Here is a 27,700-nt window from a genome sequence, read left to right on the forward strand (position 1 = left end):
CATGTGGGACTCCATTCCAGAGATTGTTGTACTCCTGTCCAGAAATGTATGTGCTTCAGCCATGCACCTCCACCTGTTACTGCATGATACATTGAGACAGCCTATTTAAATAAGGGAACTTTAGGCCATACATAGGGGTCATTGTTACAATATCTGTTATTAATGTCTGAGGTGCTGGGATTACAGGGTTTATTTGGGCAGAGATTTTGTCTGCCATATTTGATGTTTGACACTAATTTCTTATTGCAGTACCTCCAGACATACCTCTTCAGATCATCATATTGATTTACCAGAGGAATACAACCTCAGTGATGCCCAAGCAAATATTATGGGCCGACTGCTAGGCATTCTTGCACAATCCAACATGTTGAGATGTGTGGCTACAGACAATTGACTGCTGATGCTGTGTAAATGGTCAAGCACCTTGGTGATATTCTAAGATTTGGAAATATGTGGGAATTTCTGTTCTGGCATGGTTTGGTTAACAGTACATGTTTGGGTAATACAAGTCAGGCAGGATCAAGGTGACAGGTAGACTCCAAATAGATTTGTTAAGTGTAAGATATGTGTTTGGGGGGGGGGCTGGGTCAGATATGTTGGCCTGTAGCTGCCAACTGTTTACATAGTGGTCATGTCAAAGGTTGACCACACTTGAGGATCTTGTGTGTCTCACACTGTTTGACCAGACTGGAGATGTGTGTCTGTCTCACATACATGTATACCCCCACATCATTTTGCTTGTCTGCCCACATTTTTGAGTCATGTTGTTGTATGGGATGTGTGATCAAGGAAGGCGTCTGTTATTCCCCATGGCTGTGGCCAGGTTTCTCTGGGTGCAGACAGGTAACTATCTTCCAGGGTTAGGACTCCCTCCAGTGTGTGTGTGCATTCCCCTGTTTAGACTCCTAGCCATACCTCTTGACTGTAGAGGGTTTCACAGAATGTGCAGATTCATGACTCATATATCTGGTAAGTTACCCATACAGGTGTGGTTTTCAAGCTAGTGTTTTGCAACTCAGTCAGGGTTGAGGTCAGATATTAGTGAAAGTAGATTTGCAGTTTCAGACTTCATACCCTTCAGACATTGTATGGTAATACAATACTTTTCCACTCAATCAACTTTATTACATTATTACAGCTGGGTTTCACATGCGCCCTTCTATTTGGACCTTTATCACCCCATTATTTGTGATTTTATCCAGATATCTGGGTCTGTCTGAGTCTGGTAGGTATGCTCCTAGCATACCTACCAAACTCAAAGAGACCCAAATAGGTATGTTCCTAGCATTTAGCAGCATGGCCTTTCTCTGCATTTTGTTGACTATTTTATCTTGGTGTTATGGACTCCATGGTACTCCCTAAAAGGGCACAGTGTGTGAGCCATGGGCCTTTGCCAGAGAACTGTAGGCCAGGTGTGGCGGATGTAGGCCATCTGTAGCAAGGCAGCGCATTCTGATGCGCATATGTTCCCAGGCTACAAGGCAGGGGACACCCCTGGGATGGCACCAGTAAGTGGACTGAGCACTACTGACTCTTGTTTCAGTTTGTATTCAGCCATCACTCTGGGTGATAGCTGGATGCTGCTTACAGCTAGGGACACATTACTGTATTTCTATGGGACTGTGGAGAGGCACACTTGCCCACAGAATACATTTGCACAGACTGTGCTGCTATTTGCATAACATTTTGGTCCCATTTAGCATAGTGGTGTGCACTATCTTTGAGAATATGGGATAACGGTATATACCAGAGGTCAGATTGTTGTTGCATACACATGTTTAGTTTGATACACATGTTTAGTTTGGGGGTTTCTTAACTTTCAGAGCCATACTGCCACTGGCAGACCTGCTGCCATATCACTGTGTAAAAGTCTGTAAGTGGACATTTCATGGCTTTTGGCATTTGAGGCCCTTTGCCAGACATTTCTGTTTGTCTTTCAACAGCTGAGCTGCTGGGTGAGGCTGGGGGTGAGTATGGATCCCCCACTTTGATATCCATGCATGTGACCTATTACCCCTCCCCCCAGTTATTTGGCTCACCACATGTACTGCAGTGAACTTTTTGTTAACTACAGTGGTACTGCATAGTGTGGGGAAGGCAGAACTGTGCATACAATCCCTGCTGTCCCATATAGCTGTCAGTTATCTGCTGCTATCCCATGCAGCCACCCCATTCCTTGCATGCTTGCATCAATACCACAGATATGCTATCAGAACATTGTACAGCATTCTTTTATTATAATGAAACTGACTTACATTGTGCCTGAGGCAGTTGTGAGGAAAGTGCTTGAGGGCTCACTATGTCGGATGCATGCAGTACACTGCCTATACATGGTAAGGTATAGGTAGTGTGATGTTTGGCATTCATTTTAGTGTTTGTGCGAGTTGGAGAGAGATATCAGTCCCTGGGTCCCTACAGTGTCAGTGTATGTGCTATGCATTACCTCTTTGCCAAGGCCTGGGCATACTGGGCACACCTCCTTCTGCCTACAGGGGCTGGCTCAGGATGTCCCTCCTCTGAGTCCCTATGTGCCTGTGGTAACCTTGGCAATGGTGAGGGGCTGTGTGGCCCTTCCCCGTTATGTTCCTGCTGCAGCTATTTCTGCAGGATCATGTTGTGTAGCATGGCACATACTATAAACATGTGTGCACATGTAGCTGGAGCATACTGTAAAGCTCCACTGGATACGTCAAGGCAGCGGAACTGTAACTATAATGCACCTTGTTTGTGTGTGTGCTTCATTATTGCATTGTTGTGTGGGTGTGTGTGTGCATTTCTGATGGGGGTCATCAACCACGGTTCCAGTGCATAGCCAGCATCCCCCACCAGATGGCCGTATGGGATGTCCTCACTGGCAAATGCGTGGTACAGCTGTGAGACACACCAGATGGGGGTGTCATGGTAGCTTCCAGGGTTGCCAGCACACACATTCATAATAATACCCTGGGCATTGCACATGACGTGGCAGTTGATGCAATGGAACCCCCTGAGGTTTACATAGACTCTACCACGCTCACCAGGTGGTGCTTTGATGTGGCTATGGGTGCAGTCTATGGCACCCAGTACCTCCAGGTAGACTGTTACACAGTGGAAGAGACGCATATTGCTAGCCCTCTCCTCATGGGTGGTGGGGAACTGAATGTGCTCAATGGCATATGGTCGCATAGCATCCAGGAACTGGTGGAGTATCCTGGATGCAGATGCCTGTGAGACCCCCAAGATATCCCCAGCAGGCCTTTGGAAGGCACCTGTAGCTAGTATTCTTAAGGATACACATACCTTGGTATCCACTGGGATGGGTTCCCCTCTGCTGGGTCTGGGTGTGAGGAGAGGCCAGCACAGCTCAATGATTTGCTGAAGTAGGTCCCTGTCCACTCTGTAGCACTCTACTATCTCCAGATCATGTAGCCCCTGGGCCTGAACACTCTACTCCTCCTCCTCATAAGTCTGGGGTGGTTCTCAGTATTATCCTCTTCACCACCCTCAGCATCTAGCACGTATTAATGGAGTAAAGCAGCAGCAGCCTCTAACATTTTTAGTTAGTTTTGCCAGTTAATAATCCCCCATCTGTGTACACCAGTGGTGTAGAGTTTGTGGTGAAAAAACAGACGAAAAAGGTGTTTGCATAGTTTATAGTGGTGTGCTGGAGCTGCTGGTTGTGTAATTGGCTGACTATAATACCTTTCACCTGCTAGCTATATTACTTGCATTTAACTGGCTTTACTCTGCTATTTCCCTTTAATTTTTTTCTTGTTCCACTTGCCAGTTCCTTTTTTTTGTTAAGTCCTGGTGCGCACCGCGTACACCCGTTTATGCAAGGTAAACACGGCTATACAGCCTCGGACACACCCCCTTGCTTACATGTAGAAAATATTGCCATTTCGTGTTTTTTTTTTTTTTTTTGGTTTAGGACCTGGTGCGTGCCATGCACAACGGCTTAGGCAATGTAAACAGAGATATAGAGCCTCAGACACACCCCCTTGTTTAGCTGTGCTGACCTATGTGTAAACACTGGCTGTGGAGCTCCAATGTGCTTACAACAAGCATGACACACCCCCTTTTCATACTAGTTGTTCCTCCTGCCTAGATGATAGTTTTAGAGCACCTACACGGTTAGGTGCAGGTTTTGGACTTAGAATATTTTGTGATTCAGTAAATTTCTCCTCATTTGCATACACCACTGTCTTAGTCCATAGTTACTGCAGTAAAACGGACCCTTTCCCCTTAACAGCCACTGTTCCCTGGTATTGTTTTCATTCTGCATGCCATACACTATAATAGTAAAAAATGCAGATTTCCCTTAGGATTGAGTTTTCTCATTTTTTTTTTTTAATTTTTGGCAGGAGCCTGTTTGCACGCCACTCCCCTATGCTTAAACGGCCGAGATCAGCCAAAGAAAAAAATAAAAATTAAACAGTTTTTCATGCCAATGCCTTTATATTTGGCCATTGGCATGCCTAATGTACATAATACATGCTTTTTTATGAGCTGTCATGCCTCAGTTTTGTTATTTGCAGAAATGTACACGGTTATTAACCGAATACATTTCTGCACTGACACTGTTCTTGCAGGGAGACCTGGCAGCTTACTGAATCACTAATTCACCTCATTTGCATGGTTTTCACCAGCAAATGAGGTAATTAGCATGCTGCAGGGTTTTCCATGCAAGAACAGTGTAGACAGGCTTGTGCACGCTAATTCAGTAGTTTGCTGAATCACTCAGCTGTCTTTTTCCGTGCAAGAGCGGATACACTTTTCTACCATGGAAAAAAGTCTTTATGGAGTCCTAGGGTGCATCTTTAATGAAGAAATGTTAAGTTCTTCTTAAAGAAGAAATAAGTGATTTTTTTTTTGCATTTGTTTAAATTAAATGTGGCAACCCCTGGGCCAGTGTCCCACCAAGCCAGCGGGTCCTAGGAAACTGCATATGTTGCCTTGTGCTAGATTTGGCTCTGACTGAGATAGACAGATGGATTTAAATATTTTTGTATTTCTATGATATGGCTTTACAAGGCATTAGATTGAATTGCAATAAAATTAAAAAAAAAAGAGTCTGAAGTGGAAGTAAAGCTCATATTTTACATGATAAAAAAACTACACATTTTACTTAATAGACTTGACTTTGAGATGCTGTACCATGGTGAAAAGGAAACTTCTCCACATTTGATGAATTTCAGTTTGTGTGCATTTCCACACGCAATGTTGTTAATACAAGTTTGCATAATTATGTACCCTCAAGGTTTTCGTCACAAGTCTCTGCTTGCAAAGAAAAGTGGGAATAAGAGTTTTAGGTTCAAAGCAATATATTATATACAAAAAAAAACATTTCTGATGAGGAAATCATCACTTTGTTTGCATGTGTCAGACTTATTAGAGACTTTGGTGGAGATGTATTAATAGAAAAAACATGCCAGTGGAAAATATTAGATTGCACCAGAGTTGGCAAAGTAATAATTAAAGATATGTGGTCAACAAAGTGCTACACCTAGTTTTGCTAAGCAGCATAATTAATACTACTTACATGTAAGAATGAGAAACATTTAATCGATGTTCATTTATACATACGGTAACTGTTTTCATTATCGTTGCATGTGCCTTTTTACTTACGTGGATTGTGCATGAAAAGAGTCATTGTACCAGTCAAACTGCCCAGTTATCAAATATTAAATTAATACAATGCAAGAACATATTGCTTTCCACCCACAGCTTTATGCAACATAATATTTTCAATGCACTGAAAGATTACTAGCTTAATTTCTACTTGTCTGCTGCTTCATACTTTCTCTTTTTATTGACCACACATCCTTAAAACTGTTACTGCAGTTCAACCACAATGCAAGTAAACATACGGTTGTTATTCAGTTTATATTTTATATTCAGCATTTAAAGTTAGATTTTGATTCTGATTTGTTTGTCTTTTTGTCTTTAGGTTAGATGCATGCATTTATCCTGATTCTATCAAATGACTCAAGACAAGTAGTGCTACTACAGTATTTGATAAGCTGACTCAATAGCACAAAGAGATGAAGCCCTCAGTATACCCAGCTTGACTGGGTGTGAGTGGTAGGCCTGGGTGATGGACGAGGCAGAAGGAGTTATGTGGTAGAAAGTGTCCAAAAAAAAACATTCATGGAGGGAGGGGTAGAGGAGCATCTACTGTCTGGATACTGCTTGTGCCTGAATGGGTGGTTGCATCAATTACTAGAGTCATATGACACTGGTTGTGTGCTGGATGGGTGGTAGCATCAGGCAAGACACCCATTATGCACTGGATTAGTGCTTGCATCAGGCACAAGAGTCATGTGACACTGCTTGCGTGCTGGATAGATGGTTGCATAGCCGGCCTTAGGCATAGGCCAACTAGGCGGCTGCCTAGGGCGCTGCTATAGCAGGGGCACTTTTTCAGTCTTTATTTGGTGTAGGTAGACTAGGATGGGGGCACTGGGTGTTGTGGTGGGGGGTGTCGTGGAGCCCTTTTGCCTAGGGTACCAGTTGGTCTAAAGCCGCTCCTGGATGGTTCTGTTAAGCACTAGAGTCATGTGACATAGTCTGCTAGGGAGTACTCTGTAGTCTAGTCTCAGCTTGTAGGTGACCAGGACAAATCACTTGGGACAAATTGTGCATTGCAGTTAGAAAGGACATCTGCAAGGTAAAAGACAAAGCTTTTGAGTAGAGATTATCCTAGCAATTGCCAAGGCTAATGCTACACTGAGAATAATCTCATGTCATCTTTTGAATGTATAAAGTTAGGCCTTCACCTCCCAGGACTTCCTTCCCTGGGGCTGGACTCATTCTAGAGGGCAAGTAGGCTTGAAGCCAAAAAGGAAGAAAAGTTACAGTAGTACACTGATGAGTACAGGAATGTTAAAAATGTGAGTGGAAAGTGAGACAGCAGATACTGGTAGCTTAGTGAAAAAATTAAAGGGCATAAAGAAAAAACTAAAAATGAATGAAAGCAGCTTAGTTCAGTCTTTTATCAGTGAAATTCCTGCAGTCTAATTACACGGCAAGGCAATTCTACCTAGTACATATAACATAATGTTTCAAATGGTGTACACTACTAATCAGTAGTTCTGACTCTTGTCCCTTCTTCCTTTCATATTGTTGGAGATAAATTACCAAGGCAAGTCAACATTCATCTCTGACAGACACTTACTGCTTCTTGTCCACTGCATCGAAGATGGGCTGTAGACCTTCATTCACATTGATGTTTATCAAGACTTGAGTGAAAAAAGTATATGATGGAGCAATGCAATTAGCTGATGAAGTAGTAAGCAAACAAACAATAAATACAATGTTCTTTCCATGGAGTACTGTTGCATTACAGGGTAAACTTTGAATGCTGAGATTGTGGCTCTCTAGACATTGTTCGCCATTTTTACTGAAGTTTCTACAGCAGCAGTCATAAATCTATTGTGAGCCAGACATTGGGCCTCTGCCACATTTGCACTAATGACATGATATGCTTAAAGAACTTTTAGTATTGATGGTACCAGTATTAGATAAACAACTTAAAGGATCAGTCCTGGCTTGCTACCACTACTGGAGTATGCACTGCTACTCTTTCCATGGCATCTGCACCATTTACATTCATGCTGCAGAACATGCTTCACAACCATTACCATGGCTGCCAGCAAAGATGATGAAGAACTCAAGAAACTGCAAAGTGAGTTCTAACTGTTGCTTCCCTGTTCAAATCACTGAGTCCAGAACGTCCTGCTTTTCAGCATTTGATAATGTCATTGCTGACATTTCCTAAACACACAGCATAGCCATTAACTTTTTTGTTTTACTTTCTCTGGTACTATTTGATGTTTATTTTATCATCACTTCTAGCTAATGCAATATCTATACCTCACAAAGTAGTTGCCTGCGGCCAAATAAAATCACTGGTCAGTATGAATACTAATTCTAAACATACCTTATTATGACACAATGCTGTGTAGTCAGGCTAAAGGTTGCTTCATAAGTGCATAATGACATGCAATAATAGTTATACAGGTTATAACACAATAAAATGTAGTCATTATTAAAAAGTTACAAATATTGTCTCATGAAGCAGTATGTATTTGTTAATGGTTATCAAAGTCTTTCTATAGAACATCATAAATATTCGTAGTGTGTTAGTAAGATATTTAAATATCTGCATTGTTGTAATAGAATCACAATGTTATACAGAATTATTTCAGTTGATGGTTCCAAAACCTAGTTGTTCAGAATATTTTTATGATATCCAGAAACCTTTGCTCTCCAGATGGTATCCTTATTGTTTATACTTTCTACATTAGCTGCCTGTTCTTCAGCAACATTTGGCCTCATAATTCATGTCAGTTTCTGCTGAAGGACACCTTCTATAGGTCACTTTTGCACATCAAATGGACTAGCAGGTTATTATTTCTGAGTAACCTAAAGAATTCAGAGCCATGTCTTGTAATTTTCCATCACTATTTCCATCTTATAATATTAGCCAGATGTTACTCTGATATTTGACCCCTGTTTCATTCACAGTGGGAGAACAAAGTGCATCAGCTTAAGGCAATTGCAACTGTTGTGCTGTACAACTGCACTGGTTCTGTACTTCTTGAGACTGCATTCAGAAATATAGAGTCATCAAAACAGCAAATGATTAAACCTGCCTCTATAATAATGCATTTATATTCATGAAGTTGCATTACACATAGTTTGCATAAAACTGTAATAAAGGCTATTGGATACCAAAGCTATTGAGTGTGTCTACACATAAATCTCATTCCAAGGATTTCCTTTTCATTAGTCTATATTTTAATAGTGACAATGTTCAGACAGACACACATGAGCAAAAAATGTATATACATACATATATATATATATATATATATATATATATATATGTGTGTGTGTGTGTGTGTGTGTGTGTGTGTGTGTGTGTGTGTGTGTGTGTGTGTGTGTGTGTGTGTGTGTGTGTGTGTGTGTATGTGTGTTTTCATGTTGTGAATCATCAAGCCAGACTGCAATAAAAAACAAAAAAAAAAAAAACATGAGAACTCATGATAGATAAACCTGGAAATGAGTGCTAATTTAGTTTCTTTAGAATACCAAATGTGTCTCTCTCTCTGTTTTATAAACTGCCAATGGCTCCAGACTTGAAATGGGATTGATGACTTAAAATCAACACGTTGAGGATTATCATGTTACCCCATATAATATATAGCTGTATGCAAACATGTATGCGTGCATATAGATATTATACAATGACTAGCTATTAATATTCAAGAATGAGCATGCTGATTGGTCAGCCCTACCAGCATGCCCATTGTAAACGGAGCATATACCAATGCAAAAAAGTCTGGTCGCTTCTATTAATATATGCTATGGAAACTCTACTTTTTTTATTGAAAAAAAAAAACTTTCAAAAACAGGAGACTTCAAAAGAACGAGAAAGATGGGACAGAGAAAAATACAAAGATAATCAGGTACGCTATGCAGAACTAGAGAAGCGTACCTGATCATCCTTATATTTTCTCTGTCCCATCTCTCCCACACATTGAAAGTCTGCCGATTTCATTTTTTTTAATTAAAAACAAACAAAAAAAGCAATGAGATCTTCCTTTCTCCATTGCTTCCTTTGCACAGCACTTATGTACTGCGTAAGCATGGGAATGTAAGTCTCATACACATGCACAGTACATCAAGAAAGCCCCAGGATACTGAGGAAAAACAGGGAAGAGCAGCACATCACCATTATACAAGGACATTATTTAAGAAAAGTAAGTAACTTTTTTCTTAAATATTGCCATTGTATAACAACAAAAACCCATAGCTGTGGGTTATTGCTATATTATACAATTCCTCCCTATTACTATTCTAAAACGTGCATGCTGATTGGCCAGCCCAACCAGCGTGCCCATTGTAAATCCCACAATATACCAGTGGAAAAAGGTCCAGTTGCCCGGATGTTCGACTGGACCTTTTTCCGTTGGTATAAACTGCCCCAAAACTTCCTTTTTTTTAGAATAAAAAAAAAAAAAGACAGAGAGAAAACGGAGCAACGGAGACTTTCTTTTCTCTGTTGCTTCTGTTTCAAAGCCTTGATGTACTGGGTATGTGTGGGAATGCAAGTCCCATACGCATGCACAGTACATCAAAACACAGACTCAGTATACCACAACCGGCCAAAGAACAGCAAACCGCCGTTATACAAAGACATTATTTAAGAAAAGTAAGTATTTTTTTTCTTAAATAATGTCATTGTATAATAGCAATAACCGACTCCGTGGTTGTGGTATATTGAAGATTTACCCAGGGTTGCCTTTGTTTAATCACTCGGGCTTCGCTCTCGTGATTAAACCACACCAGCCATGGGTAAATCTTCAATATACCACACCATGTCGTCGGTTATTGCATAAATATATTACTAGAATATTAGACTGTTTAGCACCATTTGTAAATTAAAGAAAAAATATCTGCATTTCAGTAATATCACCAGTGCTCCAGACCTCATAGCATCTTCAGATGAGATGTAAAACTGATGTCCTATTCCTCTGAGTTGGTGGTAGCTCAGGTGAATGGAAAAGATCTCGTGGTACCTACTGAAAACAGTAGGGGCAGTGCCCTAATGTCCTTACCAAATTTATCCTACTACTATAAATACCACCTCAGGTTTTCCCTGAAAAGAGTCTAGGAGCCTACCTGGACAAACACGGTCAACAAAGGATAAATAAATAAGTAATAAACTTTGCTCACATGCAAGTTTTAAGTGAAAGACAAGCATCTTGTCAAATAGATTTACAGGGTGGAAAGAGATATGAGATACAATGAAAAAGCAGAAAAAAAAAAACAAAATCCTTTCCCCACAAAATGTCAGGAGTTTTTGCATTATGACATGGTCTGAAGGTGTTCCTTTTATAAAACCACATGAAAATTTAATGACTAGCTTTGGTACTACAGCGCTCCTAAAATGCCTAAAAATATTCTATTTGCAGTCACTAGTGTGGTCTTAATAATATCTTTCATAATAAATGTGTTTTTTAATTGAGACACCCTGTGTAGAGCCATATATCTCAAAAGATGATCTTTGCCTACTAGGATATTATAGTGCCATTAATAAATAATATGCATATATATTTATCATCATCAACTCCCTTTTTACCATTTTCTACATGGGTTGGGGTGTCGTCTCATTGGTGCCATCTTTCCCTATTCAGTGGCACTGTCCTACCTTCTTTGCACTCATGCCCATCTGTAGTAGGTCTTCTCTCACACAATCCATCCATCTCTTTGCTGGACACCCTTGTTTTCTCTTGCCTTCTTCCTGCCTGTCCAGAATCTTCTTCATCACATTGTCTTTTGATCTTGTACAGTTGCCTGAACCACCATAATCAGTTCTCTGATTTTTTTCTGTAATTGGAGTAGCATGTTTATTATTACTATTAAAGGTTAACTAATTTCAAAGGAAGCATCATAGGTTCATAGGTAGTTACTAGGCTAATGACCACTAGGGCATTTACAAGCCTAGCTGTGTACCCTAAACCATCTGGATTGCAAGTATCATGGGTGTCTTTGGGGGGGCATGTTAGTAGGGAGGTAACAAAGAATTTGTAGAGGGAGTGTTAGTTAGGATAATACTAGTCTTATTGATGGTCTCTGTCCATAAGGGACATGGGGGCCAGACCAGGGGTAAATTTACAACTTCCCATCCAGTTGTCAAGGTTTCATTTGAATAGGATCAGGGATGAACTTTTTTTTTTACATGGATAGGGAGCCTATTCCATAGTGTGGAGATCCAAAGGGACACATATCTGTCTCTCCAGCATATTCTGTTTATGTCACAAGGGAAGTTCAGATCCCCGGATCTAGTGTTTCTGGTGCTGTTTATTTTGTGCGTGTGCAACAGATGCATCAGGGCTGGGTCTGAGGAAGTCCTGTAAGGCAGGCAAAGATCCCCTCTCAGCAGCCTGTAGGAGATGAATACAGAGACAGAGCCTTTAGGTGATCAGTGTAGGACAGGGTATTCATACCATGAATTTTCCTGGTGAGAAACCTTTGTGGATGCTCCAGCTGTTGCAAGTGACTGGTCAGATATGTGCCAAAGGGGGCAATGTGTTCAATGGTAGGTCTGATAAGGGCTGAGTAGACTGGTACAATAACTTCCTACAGCTCCAGGGACCTAAACCATGTCACCACAATAAACAACAGAACATGCTGGAGGGATAGATTCCTGTCCCAGAGAATTCCCATATTCTGGAACAAATTACTTATGTATATCAAACAAAGCTCCTCATTAGCACTCTTCAATATAAATCTTGATGATTGGATGGGAGATAGGAAACTTACCCCAGGGATCACTTCTGTGGCTCTGCTTGACAGGGGCACAGGAAAATAATTTTCTTGGGTGGCGAAAACCAGGGTACCTTTTTGGCTAGGCTTATATAGGCCCTAGGGCCAATAGCTAGTACCTACCTATGAACCTATGGATGCCATACCCTTACCTATAAATTGGGCAACACCAAATGATTTTCTTTCTATCCTAGCTACATGTTAGTTAAAGGCCAGATTGCTATCTAGATATGCTCCCAGGTCCATTACTATTGGGTCAACTCTTGGGGGACTTTTTTTGTTGGAGTAATTAACTTGGGTTGACAGTTTCCCAAAGGACATTACACTACATCTTTTGACATTGGGTTTAGGCCATGGCTATGGTACCAATCATTTATTTATGTTAAATCCTCTTGCAAAATGTTAGTGCATTGGGAGAAAATCTATAATAGTTCCCATTTTACAGTCATTTGTGAACTTGGTGAGTCAGAGGCCATGAGCATTAGCCTTGACTTCTGAGAAGTAGATGCCAAACTCCCAGCTTGGAGCCCTGGGGTACACCATTGGTGAATGGTCTCTTGGTGGAAAAATTCTCACCAATCCTGACTTCTTGGTTCCTGTTTGTGAGCCAGCCAGCAAGCCAATGAGTTATGTAGGGATTTATGTCTATCTCAGAGAGACTGGAAACAATGAGTGGGGCATTGTATTGAAAGCCTTGGCTAGGTCAATATATGCAGTATGCACTGTTTTACCCTCACCCATTGCCTTGGTCACCCTCTCAAAGAAGCATACCAGTTTAAGTAGGCATGACCTTCCCTTAAGCCAAATTGGAATGGGTCTAGTGTCTGAGTTGGTAATGTCTTTGTTTAATATTTCCATGATAATTAATTCCATGACTTTGTCATTTAGGCTAGTTAGCCTAATGGGTTTTTAGTTTCCTGGGTTAGATGATGGTCTGCCCTTATGGAGAGTAATGACTGTTGTGGTCCTCAATTCACTTGGAATTTAGCCTGTTTCAAGGCTGTAGTTGAAAAATGACTCAAGTGGTCCTGATAGGTTGTGTTTCAGAGTATTCAGGAAACAAATGGGAATGTTGTTAGGACCCATGGAGGTGGTATTTTTGGCTTTAGTGAGTGCTGCTAGCACCTGGTCCCTGCTAAAACTTGGTGGGTAATATGTTGTAGGGGATTTTACTTGGTGGAGCTGGGAGGAGTGAGGGGTGAAGTCTGAGCTAAGTGTAAAAGCCAGTAGATTTGCTGTGCCACCCTGATCAGTGAAGATGGTACTCTTCACTATCAATTCAGCACACTGCTGTGTGTAACGTTTAAGGTTTTGGACATAGCTGAAGAAGGCCTTGTGATTGCCCTTAGCCTGTAAGGCTACCCTGACCTTGTAGTTGGCTTTGTTGGACTTAATTAGACCTCTTAGTTTATTGTTTATTTGTATAAAAGAGCAATTGTCTTTATGGTTGTTGCTCTTTCTGATTTTGGCCATGGCTTTTCTTATTTTATTATATACCCTGTTTAAGTAAGGATTCCACCAGTGGGGTTTGTTTTTAGTGTTTGTTTTGGGTTTACTTCTGGTAGGTACAGCAGCTCCTATGCAACCATTCACATGTTTGTATATGGACTCTGAAAAATTCTGCATAGTTATCTGTGGTCTCGGGGTTGGGGAGAGCCTTGAATTTTGACAGACTGTTGCTTAATAGGATGTAGTTTGTCTTAGAATAGTTCCTGTTACAGATTTAGCTGGGTTTTCAGGTTGATTTTTACTTCAGTGTAGACAGTTTTGGGATCTGACTTCACTAGTGAGAACATGACATGGGGGGGGGGGTGAGGGGGTGCAAGCTCTCCCATGTTGATGAATACCAGATCTAGCATGCTTGATCCTCTGGTTGGAGCATGCAGTATCTGTTCCAGGGTGTTTGTGTTAATAAAGTCCAGGAAACACTGTGCCTGTGAGTTTGAGGCAGTGCAGATTACCTATTCTATACAGGGGTATTTAAAGTCACCCATGAACAGGGCATTTGGTTTGATGGTAAGCACCTCTATAGGTTTAGGTAAGAGTCCTGAGACTCTAGGGACATAGATGATGACCTTTGGCTAATTTTGATATGGTGAAGGACCTTATCTATGGGCGACTTATACATAGATGAGCTCCATTGTATCATTCTGTCTAACCAATCTAGAGATATGTTTGTTGATAAAGTAGATCAAGACACCTCCATCTTTGGCCCCAGTCTGTGCTGCTGTTGGTCTGAATGCATGGAAGGCTATGTAGCCTTGCACTGTTGGAGTACTTTCTATGGCTTTATACCAAGTCTCAGTCATGGCACAGATGTCTGCATTCTAAAGATTGAGAAGAACTTGAAGAGTGCAGAGTTTTTGGTGTAGGCTCGTAGCACTGAGTAGTTTCACCTTAAGGTTTCTTTGAAACTTTTTCACTATGTTAGTAGTTTTGTCTTTTTTTTTCATTTCCTGAAAAAGGCTCTTAAGGGGTTGATAACATTTTAGCCATTATCCAAAAGTCCGGGGGAACAGGTGCAGCCCATTCTTGGCAAAGCAATGTGGTCTGTTGACCATGTCCTCCCACAGCGAAAGATACTGGCATTGTCATTCCATAACACTGTAGTCGTGCAGTGCAGAGAAACCATTCTATATTTATTTGAATAATAAACTTGCCTTGGAGTAGAAATACTTGCACTGTTCAGTATTTTTCCCTGTATAGTCATATGATTTAACTGCAATAGAATTACTAGTATATGTAAGTTTTTAATCTCGATCCTTATACTGTAGGTTTGTCATATTTCCATACATTCATATATCTGACAGTCTTAATTAGAACATATGCTTAAAGTGCCTCAGTCTGATATCATGAAACAGCTTGCAGCTAGCAAGTGTTCATTGTGACCGACTTAATATTAGCCAACCATTCAATTCAATAAACAAGATGTTATTTCCCTCATGCACTTGAAATCCTTATTATATTAATTTGCTTTATTGCATTTAATGCTTTATTTTAATCTGGTGAAGCTTTCACAAGACTTCTCATTTAAAGAAAAATGAATTATCCCAGACACCTGGTCATATTTCCCAGAAATGAATACATAACTTAATGCACATGTGTCTGATAACAAGATCTGTAGATGAAATTTGAGAACAATGTTTTATGTAGTCTAATAACATTATGAGAATTTGTTATTTAAATAATGTTTTGATGAGTAAATTGGCATAAGCGGTTATTCATGTTCTGATTTACACCACATAATTTTTAAATATTTCCTTGCATTTCAGACTGACAGAAGTGAAGACAAAATTAATCATTAAAAAATAAATGATGTAGAAACAGAATAAAGAGAACATGATTAGCCACACTATTTGTGTTGAGTTTGATTAGCTAGATTAGTAGTAATATATATTTTGCATCACTATTTACTAGTTGTGAAAAGGAAATCGTGTTATAAGCTGATTTATCTGATGAATAATTGCTTTAGTAGTAAAGAAACTGTTAAAAAGTGGAGTAAACATAGTTACTTCTGAATGTGTCTATTTTTTTAAACATTAACAACCCTTGGGCTGTTTTCTAAATGGTGATGGTTTATTCACTGAAATGGTTTCCCTGTCCATATTTTCTTTTGTGGATATCAGTTTTAGTTTATCTAGCTATAACAAGTTTACACTAGGCTTATCATGTAAGGTCCTGGTCAGTTTGGGAAGTAAGCAATATTAAGTGCTTGACAAGCGCAGCATGAACATTTAAGTTTGTCTGCTTAAAGGTGTATATGGGTAGGTATAGGTTCATAGGTGTGTACTAGGCTAATGGCCCTGGAGCCTTTACAAGCCTAGCCCGTAGGATTACACTGGCATCATGCCACCCGACCTTAGTTCCCAGTGCCTCTGTCGAGTATTGCCACTGGAGTGATCCCTGGGGTGAATTTTCTATTTTCCATCCACTCATCAAGATTTCTCTTGAAGAGGGCCAGTGAGGTGTTCTGCTTACTGTGTATGGGAAGTCTGTTCCATAGCATGGACAGTCTCTGGGTTATGAACCTGTCCCTCCAGCATGTTCTGTTGATTGTGGTAATGAGGTTGAGGTCTCTGGAACGTGTGGTGTGGAGGGATTGGGATTTCTTTAGATGTAGCATTTCTAACTGAGCTGGGTCAGACATGGCTTTGTAAGTCAAGCAGAGATCGCCTCTAAGTAGGCTATATGAGACAGAAAATAGTTGGGTTTTTTTAAGTCTGTCCATATAGGACAAGTGTTTAAGGCCTAGGATCCTCTTTGTGAGGTAATTTTGCGGCCTCTCCAGTTGTTGCAGGTGTCTAGTGAGGTACATGCCAAATGGGGGATTGTACTCGATGATTGGCCTAACAAGGGATGAGTAGAGGGAGACAATGTCCTCTGTCTTCCTGGATGCAAAACCCTTAGTAATGAGATGTCCCACATAGAAGGACTTTCTGACCATAGTGGCAATGTGGTGGTCAAAAGAGAGGTTGTTGTCAACCTGTGTTCCCAGATCTCTTATAACGCTTTCTGTGTTCAGCGGACTACCATCGATGTGGTAATTCATGGGAACCGGGTTTTTCCCAGTGGGGATGATGACACATTTTTTGGCATTGAGCTTAAGGCCATGGTTCTGACACCAATCTTTGGTCTCAGTGAGGCCTTTCTGTAGGATGTCAACATCACTTGGGGAGTTAATAATAGCTCCCAACTTGTAATCATATGTGAATTTTGTTAGCCAGAGTTCCTTCGTGTTGGCCTGGACTTCAGAGAAGTAGATACCAAACAGGAGAAGACCCAGGACCGAACCCTGTGGGACTCCATTCATGACTAGTCAGCAGTCTGACTTGAAGTCAGCTACTTTCACACTGTGGGTTCTATCTGTGAGCCAGTTTGCAACCCACCTAGTGATATAGGGGTTGATCCCTAGTTTAGTGAGGTTTTCTATGATTCCTGAGTGGGAAATGATATCAAAGGCCTTGGCCAGATCAAGGCAGACTGTATGAACCACCTTGCCTTCATCCACAGCTCTGGTGACTGACTCAAAGAAGTCAACCAGGATGAGCGGGCATGATCTACCCTTCATAAAACCAAACTGTGTGGGATCCAGAGTTTGGAGATTCCCTATATCCTTGTTTATTAGGTCCATGACGATGCTTTCCATAGCTTTGTATATCAGACTCGTCAGACTAATGGGGTGATAGTTCCCAGGGTCTATAGTCGCTCCTCCTTTGTGGAGAGGGATGACTGTAGCAGTGCACCATTCGGTAGGGACAAAGCCTGAGGTGAGGCTGTGATTGAACAGGGCACACAGGTGAGGTGCCAGTTCATTTTGTAGTTCATGTAGAACAGCCAGGATTATTGTCAGGTCCCATAGAAGCTGTATTCTTGGCCTCAGATGGTGCTGTTTTAACCTGTGCAGCAGTAATAATGGGTGCCTGGCAATCTACTGGTATTGTGATTGGTCCTTTGGGGGGAGAGGGGTAAAGCTGGCACTGAATCTGTCTGCCAGTATATTGGCAATATCTGTTGGCTCGGTATAGGAGGTACCATTGTGGAGTAGCTCAGAGCAAATCTGGGTATTGCCGTGGAGATTCTTTACATAACTATAGAAGGCCTTGTGGTTGTCTTTATTGTCTGCTGCAATTCTGTTTTCATAGCTAGCTTTAGAGGATTTGATGAGGGAGAGCGTCTTGGTTCTATTGGGTATGGCGAGATCCATGCATTTGTGTATGTGTTCATATAGTGCATTGGTGTATGATTCGGTGGTCATGCAACTATTCTCCATTTGCATGGGTGCCGTGAAGTTAGCCACCTCTGTATTTAGGAGCCCAAAGTTAGCTTAGGAGAAGTTTTTCATGGTGGTTACCTTTGCGGGGTGGTGTGTTGGGTGGGTATGTGTGAGGTATGTGGATTTCCAAGGTGATTAGTTTGTGGTTGGATCTAACCAGGGAGGAGTTGACTATTGGTGTAGAGCAACGGTCAACCATTTTAGTAATGACCAGGTCAAGGATGTTGCTATCTCTAGTGGGGGTAAGAACTAGCTGGTGCAGGGCATTAGAATTAATGAATTCCAGGAAATGTTGGGCAAGTGTGTTGGTACATGAGTAGTTTTCCCAGTTAATGGAGGGGTAGTTGAAGTTGCCCAGTATGAGATTGTTAGTTTGGACCCTAATATTCTCCACGGTGCTGAGGAATGTGGAGTGTGAGTCTTGGGACATGGTTGGGGACCTATAGCATGCTACAACCTGAATCGCTGTCTTACCCAATGTTAGCTGCACCTGAAGTATCTCTGATGCATTATGTTGGGCTACCAGTTTGGAAGTGTGCGCTTCCTTTATGAATATGAAAACACCACCACCTTTGGAGCTTCCAAGTTCTGGTGCCGAAAGGTGTGGAATTAGTTATAGCCTGGTAGTGTAGGGGTACTTTTTGCTGCCTTGAACCAGGTCTCTGTTACAGCACAAATGTCAATGTTCTCCATTTTAAGGAGTGCTTCGAGTGAGTGACTTTTGAGATTTAGACTTCTAGCATTGAGCAGCATGACCCTCAGATTGCATTTGTTTGTAGCTGTTATGGAGGTAATTTGGTCTTTGGGACACTACCTAAAAACGGCACTATAGGTGTGGCAAGAGCCTTGGCCAGTATCCAGAAGCCCAAGAGTAACAGCTGCAGGCCATCTCTGACAAAGCATTGAGGTCTGTCAATCATGTCATCCCAGGCAGACAGATACTGGATCCCCTTAGAATGACACCAGAAACGTAGCCAATTGTTGAAATCAATAATTTCCTGCTTGTACTGTGGTATCATCCTTGGTGATGGCAGGATGCTGCTCAGGGCTAGGGTCATACCCGCCTGGGCTACATAATCTGAGAGCTCCTCCATGTCTCTTTTCATGTAGTCCAGGGAGGTATGTCTCAAGTCAGTCACACCCACATGTACAATGACAGAGCCATATTTGTACCTGTTGTTGAGGGACCTGAGTGCGTGCGTTATGTGGTGGATTTTGACACCTGACAGGCAGCTGACTGTTACTTTCTCCTTATTCAACCTAGTGAGTGGGACATCAGTGTGCTTCACTATCGAGTCACTTATGACTAGTGAGTTGGGCATGCTGCTTTTCCTTAGGGGCTTTGGTTGAGTGGCACACTGTTTAGGAGAGTTATGTGTCTCGTGATTAATGTTGTGTTGTGGTGGTTGAGTGCATTTCTACCTTGGAGGTCTCTGCTGTTTGGGTAGATTTTTATTGAGAGCCTCTGCAAAGGTGGTTTGCATTTTTATGTTAAGGCAGTGCTGGTGTGTGTTCTGGAGGGCTATGTGTTCCATGTGGTGTGGTGCAAGTGTTGACCTTCCCCTCTTGACCAGCTATTCCAGTCTTGGCTGGAGAGTGCGTGGCTTTCAATTTGGATATATAAGTGCATCTCTTGCAAGTCTGAGTGCTGGGAAGTAAGAAGACAGGGTAGTCAGTGTACATGAGGCAGATGCTACATTGCCTCAGGATGCTCAAGTTCACCCGGTTAATAGGAGCACAGGGAATTGACCTTTAGAAATGCCTGGAGGGGTGGGCATTAATAATAAGTACTGGAGCTGTTTCTTTGTAGAACGTTTAGTGTTGGTAGCACTTTTGTGTGCTACAATAATTACTACAAGAAGTCTGATAAGGTGCTAGACTAATAAGCTAGTAAAAGTGCAGGAAAGAAGAAAACTAGCAGATCTAAGGGAAAAATTGAAGAGCAGACTTTGGCACTGGTCAGAAGCTTACAAACAGTCCTGAATATAACAAATCTGTATCTGGACTAGACTAGTTACAGGAAAGGTGGGAAACAAGCGCGAATGCAGGCTTTTAAACAAGAAAGTTGAAAGAGATGGAAAAAACTGCCCAAACGGCCAATAAACTACAATTTCTGGGCCAGAAACCACTCCTCTTGTAGTAGATAGGCTACCTAGTGCTTACCACTTCCACTGATAAGCTAGAAGGCTTCCTTCCAACACAGAAAGGCTTGGGGGGGGGCTCAGAAGCTTACAAACAGTCCTGGATACAGCAAATCTGTATCTGGACTAGACTAGTTACAGGAATGGCGGGAAACAAGCACAGACGGGGGCTTTTAAACCAGAAAGTTGAAAGAGATGGAAAAACTGCCAAAATGGCCAATAAGCTACAATTTCTGGGCCAGAAACCACTCCTCTTGTGATAAATAGGCTACCTAGTGCTTACCACTCCCACTGATAAGCTAGAAGGCTTCCTTCCAACACAGAAAGACTTGGGAGGCTCAGAAGCTTACAAATAGTCCTGGATACAACAAATCTGTATTTGGACTAGACTAGTTACAGAAAAGGCAGGTAACAAGCTTAGAATTTTTTTTTACAGAAAAGCAGCTAAAACAGCACTAAAAACAATTCAAGTGCAGTGCAAGTTAGCACACTTGAGTGTGTACTAATATTAAAGCAAATACAGTTTAAATAAATGCAATTTATTCAAACTGTATTCTGAACTGAATTAAATTATTGTATTCAACTCTGAACAGTTAAAAAGTGCCAACACATATACTTTCAGCTGAGAAGCACACTCAGTCAGAACACAAGGAGATTCTAGCCAAGTATCTTATGGTCCCCATGATCACATGTCTAGTATTATTCATACAGTCATGCGTTCCTAAAGCATCTTCTGTATTCTCAGGAACTATTTATTTGTTCCAAAGTAAAACTGTATTTTAATCTTGTTTATAAGGATAATACTTTAACATAGTTTGTTCAGAGTATTTTTACTAATGACCAGAATACTAAAGTGCCAATAGACCATTTTATTTTTACTGGATCGGTATTATTCATATGTTCTTGCATTCCTAATGCATCTTCTGTATTCTTAGAAACCACTTTTGTTTCAAAGTCAAACTGTATTTTAATCTTGTTTATAAGGATAGGACATACCTTAACATAATTTGTTCTGAGTATTTTTACCAATCTGAGTATTTTTACCAATGGCCAGCAGTCCCTTCTTTTAATCACAGTAATAACTAAAATGGCAATAGCCCATTTTATTTTTACTGCATCAACATACTCAGTTCAAGGCTTTTTTTTTATATAATTTCTTTTTGTCCCCATGCCTTCCAGCCATGAAGCCTCCCATAATTTGGACATTGCATATTATTTCCCTTACCTCAGATTTCTAAATGTTCTCAGAATGAGAGCTGTCTAGATGGGGTTGTCATCTAGGTTGCTATGAGGATATTTTATCCTAAGTGTTTGAAGACCATTAGCCTCCACTATGGCCTAATTGCCCATGGAATGGCTTACCCACACCATCCCATAAACCATCCCAACTGACTGGTTATCGGCTCATTGGGGAGGTCCACCCCACCGCTCTTGCAGCTTCAAGCCTACTAAATGGCTTGCAAATTCAAATGATGCTATTACTCCCATGGCCTTCTGAGGGGGGCTACAGGTTAAACCCTTATTAATTCAAACAGCTAGGCATTTCTATTAAGCCCTAAACTCAGCAGCAGATGTTGACACCGGTATCACATCAACACAAGGCATCCAATGATTAAATGCCCTCCTTCCCTGTGTGTGTGTGTGTGTGTGTGTGTGTGTGTGTGTGTGTGTGTGTGTGTGTGTGTGTGTGTGTGTGTGTGTGTGTGCGCGCTCATGCACACTCTTGAGTATTACTGTCACAAGGTTGTGATACTGAGATGACATTGCCTGGTCAACGGCCAGCATCGAGGCTCTCTTAACTTGGAGCAACAGCCAATCAGCAACTATCTCTTCCTCTCCTAATAGAGGGTGGGCTGGTAAGTGCTGCTCACTCCCACTCCCATGCTTATCTCTTCCATTCCCCTTACTATATACAAACTTGCATCACCTGAGTCATAGCCAGGTAATCAGAGGCTAGAATTTACAGAAATGTGTTGTATGCTACAGCAAGGCTTGTCTTGCAAAACGGTGATATACTGTAATGCAAACAGCACATGAGTATCCAAATGGCAGCAGTCTGCAGATTAGAGCAGCTAGCTGTGCAAACTAACCAGAGTAGAGCAAAGCAGAGCAAAAAGTAAGTTGTACAGCAAGTTAGCAGCTATATGCCAACTACTGTCAGCCTCTCCAGCATAACTCTCAACTGTCCAGATTTTCGCAGAATGTCCAGATTTTTGCCTCATATCTTTGGTCTGTTCCTGATTAAATTTATGGTTTTCCATCAAATCACTGAGGACTGAAGTCACTAAATAATATTAAATAATGACAGACATTTGAGTCTCAAACTTAATATCCTTCAAGAAATACATAATGCAAAACCTATTATTCTACCAGCTTTGTAAATTTATAAGAGCAATATTTAAAATCTGTTCTATTTATCAGCCTTTGTCCCCTAATTATTTCTGGTTTTGTCCAGGTTTCTTGCTCTGAGAAGTTCAAAGGTATGCTCTGAAGATTAGGGAGCAGCAGGTAGTATGCTTTTGTGAATGCTGAAGCAGGTTGTTGTCAATCTCTGCAAATGTGTAGTAATTATTTGCAGCATAGCTTAACTGATAAAAACACAGACTAGACGAGCTTAGCCAAAAAGCCAAGAAACAATTGCTGTCTGCTGTTCATTTAGCTGAATTCTTATTCATTCCATGAAATGGGAAGACAGGGGAGTGTAGAACAGGAAATGAGGAAACATAGCAAGCAGAAGTATGCACAGAAGGGAAGCATGAAGTAAAAGTACTTGGGAAGGCAGGGCACATTTGATCATTTGTTTTTATTTGGATAGGTGCCTCACTTTATAAATATATATATATATATATATATATATATATATATATATACACGTGTATATAAATATATATATATATATATATATATATATATATATATATATATATATATATCGTATACATTCATTTGATTGGCCGGTGGATGGCCGATCAGAAAATGTTCAAAAGCATTGCGGCAATTTCTCATAATTGTGAACTCAATTTATGCGAAACGCAATATAGCCCCCCCTTTTGACCCATGGTAGTGCTTGTTTTGGTGGTAGAGCGGTTGGAAATGTCACATTCGGTGTTTTGTATGACATTCTGACTGTTCGCTATTGAGAAATTCAACATTCCGGATCGGTGTTATACCCTTTCGAGCTAAGTTAGGTCACTGAAATGAATGTATTTATATATATATATATATATATATATATATATATATATATAGAGAGAGAGAGAGAGAACAGAGAAAGTGGGAGATGGAATGATGGAATGGGTGACAGGTAAAGATGAAAGGAAAGCTAGAGAAGTGTAGACAGCAGGGACACACAAACACAAAAATAGTACAGTCAAACAAGATGGATATGCAAACACTAGTAGAGGAAGGCATGGGCTACATACAGGGAGTATGAGCAAATGATGATGGGGAACAGTGGGCTATGCACAAGGGAGTTGACTGTGACACAGTACGATTGGGGCTGTAGCTGGCTGTAGGTAGGATGGGGTACAGATTGCATGCTGGCTTCTACCCAGCCCAGGGTGATGTCAGTTCTGAACCATGACATGGTTAAAACAGTCAGGATAATTGGTGTCTGTGGTGGCTTAATAGCAGGGGCTCACTAGTTGACAGCAACTGCTCTGCTCACTAGGAGAGGCATGGTAATGGCAACCCAGTGTACCATTTCACTATCAACATTTTACTGAGTCACATACTGAACTGCCAGGTGGGCTGTTACATGTGATTGAGCTAGACTGCCTGCTTGACATTGGTTAGATCACTCATTAGGGAACTTTCACCCCTATCACCCATCATATCTACAACCGCATGGCCTGGGCCAGTAGCAGCTGATGCCTCTATGGCTTATTGTCATGATAATGCCCTGCAACAAGGAGTCACAATGGGACTGGTACCATAAGTGAATATCTTCTACTGATGTTATAATTAATATAGTATAAATGAGTAGGTACTATGTAAAGTAAACATATTATGCCTAAAGACTCTCTTGTGTCCTACGACAACCAACAAATTTGGCTTCTTGCTCACGTTATGCTGAAAGACAAGATGACAAAACAGTTTTCATATACAAGCGTAGGTGAGATACAGACATCAGTGTAACACTGCACTTTCAATGCATATTGCATGTGTATAATAGCAAATATCCTGCAAATTTGTCCACAACTTACATATGTGCTTGATTGCGGAAACTTGGTAATTTGCCCACATATTCATGTCACCTTCAATCCCACATGTAGTTGCCTGTCATGTAAATGTCTTGCATTCTCCCACAGTATGTAGCAATGCCATGACATATATACATGCAACAGGCTCAGCACAGATACTGTTCCTGAGAGTAGCCCACCCATTATGCCCTGGTTTTTGGCAGAGGAAATTTATTAGTAGCACTGATCTGAATGACTGAAAAAGTAAATAAAATTAAAATGACATTCTGAAATGTATCATTCCCACATGCTTACTATACCTTACAAGGCATTCCTGCTTAAACAATACTACCCATTGCCAGAGAGTTTCAGCATGGTGGTGCCACAGGTCATCATACTAGTGCCTGCTTACAGGATGCCAGTGGCCTCAGTTAAAACCTTATTTAGATGAAGACATTGATCTGCCTTGTGAACTGAACCCATAAGGTTCCCAGCAGCCACTCCTGATTTGGCTCTATAGGACAAATAGTGTGATATTGCTCTTCACAGCACACCAGGTCAGTGCTCTCCATGGAGAACTAGGCAGCCATTATCATAAATGTCACATCATTTTGATTTTGTTTATCATTTGTTGACCAGGTTTGCCCACGAGTAATCCTTTTTGTCTTAAGTGGTCATGCTACCATTTTATACGTCAAACTACATACTGGAAAAAGGAGAAGTAGACGCAGAACAAATTCAGTAGTTTGAAGCATTTTTTTGTCAGGGGAGTCGCATATTTTAGATAAAACAATGACACAAGGAGGTACAAAGTGGCTGTACACATATGTCTGTGAAACTTGCTCTTCCCCTTATGTCTCCATCTCTAGTGACATGTTATTGTGTTCTCTTGGTACATGTACAAATGATGACATGGACTATGTAGAGATATCTGATGCACAGGGTGACTTGACCATACACTGACCAGTGTAGCCTTTAACTAATACTGCATACATCATGTTTGTATTATGTGACACCACATTGCCACTGTCTGCACCTCACAGGCTCATAGAACTAGACCAGATACCACCACTTTACCTATATTGCTATGTACTGTGTCTGGGTGTGTGTGATATACCTGCTGCTTAGTGTCTCATGGTTCCACTGTTGCTGAAGGTTGAGGTTGGTGTGTTGACTGCAACAGGGGCTGCTGTAGTAGGTCCTGAGGTTTCCAGTACAGATAAGTGATCTACATGGTTCCTAGTAATCATACTATATAACAAAGGCATACTGAAGTGCCCAACTAGACATATACAGACAGTAGAACCAGGCCTTCAACAGACTGAACATGTTCTCTATGATATTTCTGGTTCATGTGCAGTGATACAACTGTAGTTCATCCATGCTGTGTAGTTTCTGTACTGGCATCATCAATCAGGGCTTCAGTATGTATCTAGTACCACCTGAAACACAGTGGGAGTATATGATGGTGAGACATTTGGGTACTGTGTTTGGTTCTATATGTGTCTGATTAGCAAAGTGTTGGAACTACCAGCCAGGTTGTTCTATGAAATTTCACTATGCATGAAGTGGTGACTTGCATGCCAGATGCAAGAATCATGGGCACTGCCAGGGTGCTGTCTAGGCACATTGGCTACCAACTCTTGTGTCTTGCACACTGCCTAGCAGTTGATAGAATGATAGGCCTATTGACATTTTACTGTCCACATCACCAGATGGGGTCTTTATTGCTACATGTGTGCAATCTGTAGCACTCAGTACTTCAGGGAGGTATGGAATTGTCACAGAAGGCATGCGTGGTGATGGCTCCTTCCCATGGCTTTTGGGGAAATAGATATGCTCATCCACATCAAGGAATGTGCTGAGTATTCTGTAGGTTGACACCTGTGCTATGCCAGTCTGTCCTGTTTTTCACTAGAAAGTCCCTGTAGGTGATATAGTATGTGCTACACATATGTTGGTGTCCACTTATATAGGAAGTCTACACATTCATCTTGATCATGTCTGGGGGTGATACACGTAAGCCTGTGCCATCATAATGTCTATGTCTGCTTGAAAATGGTCTGCCAGTTGGTAGTAGGTGATGTGCTACCAATACCATTTTTGTTTGAATCACTTCTTGCCGTGTGCTAGGAAATTAGTGGCACTTAACAGTCAATGTGTCGCCACATTATCACTATTGTTGTTACTAGCATCCTTGCTTGCTGCAACTCCATAATTTCACTCATGCTTTTTGCTCTTATAGTACTGTAGTGCTAGGCAATACTATGAATTACAACATGTCTCTGTGATTGATTTCTGTGAAACAAATTGATAAATACAATACAATTTGACCATGATTACTGGCCAGAGAATTAGCCAATTTCATTTTGAGAATACAGTTTTTGTCTAGGAAAGACAGAAATTTACCACTACAGGTCTGGGCCATTGACTGAGGCTGATAGGTTTTGGAGATCAATGATCTGTAGGTTCATTTTATGCTAAAGAAGAACTTTTGATTCTACATTACCACTTCAATAATCCAGGGTGTTAAGAAATGCCCCATACCAAGATTCTGTGCTCTCTCACACAGTCCATATGTTCTCTGATTATTTGCTTTGTCGTTGTGTTCTTTTAATTTGGTTAATTCTCCTCAAGCTAAAACCAAAGCATTTGAACTCCATTTTGCATCTGGGGAAGTACATTTAGACTACTGCACATATTTCTGTTTCCTCTTTTGTATTTGTGTTTTCTGTGACTCTGAAGTTACAGCTATTAACTGAAGGCATTTTACTATTTGTAGTGCTTTTTCAAGTGGATTCTGTACTATGCTTAGGTATTTAAATCAGTTTCAAGTGGGTTTTCTAATTGCTCTGCATTTTTACAGGGGGACTCAATGTTTATTATAGACTTTTTTGCGAATCTAACCAAGGACAATTGAGGCAACTCAGGATTAACATAGCTAGGCTTGTAAGGGCTGTAGGGCTGCTAGCCTAGTAACCTCCTATGAACCTATGAACCTATGTAGTAATTCTTCTCTGAATCTGAATCTACAGCTATAAATTGGTTTGGTTTTTACATTTTGCATTGTTATTCTTCTGTGCTCTTAAGTGGATTAATCAGCATTACTGCATCTAATTGCTGTGCTTTTAAACTTAGAACAAACAGTCAGTTTTGGCTAGCTGTGTGTTATCTAGAACTTGTAGTCATTAAACCTAGTGAGAGTGGGAGATTTCTGCAGTTTTTGGGAAGATAAACACTACTGGCAACAACTTTAGCTGTTTCCAGTCTTCATTTCCACTGGTATTTAT

The sequence above is a fragment of the Protopterus annectens genome, chromosome 1.part2 (assembly GCF_019279795.1).
Source record: "Protopterus annectens isolate FY-2018-M chromosome 1.part2, PAN1.0, whole genome shotgun sequence".
In the NCBI taxonomy this organism is placed as follows: Eukaryota; Metazoa; Chordata; order Ceratodontiformes; family Protopteridae; genus Protopterus; species Protopterus annectens.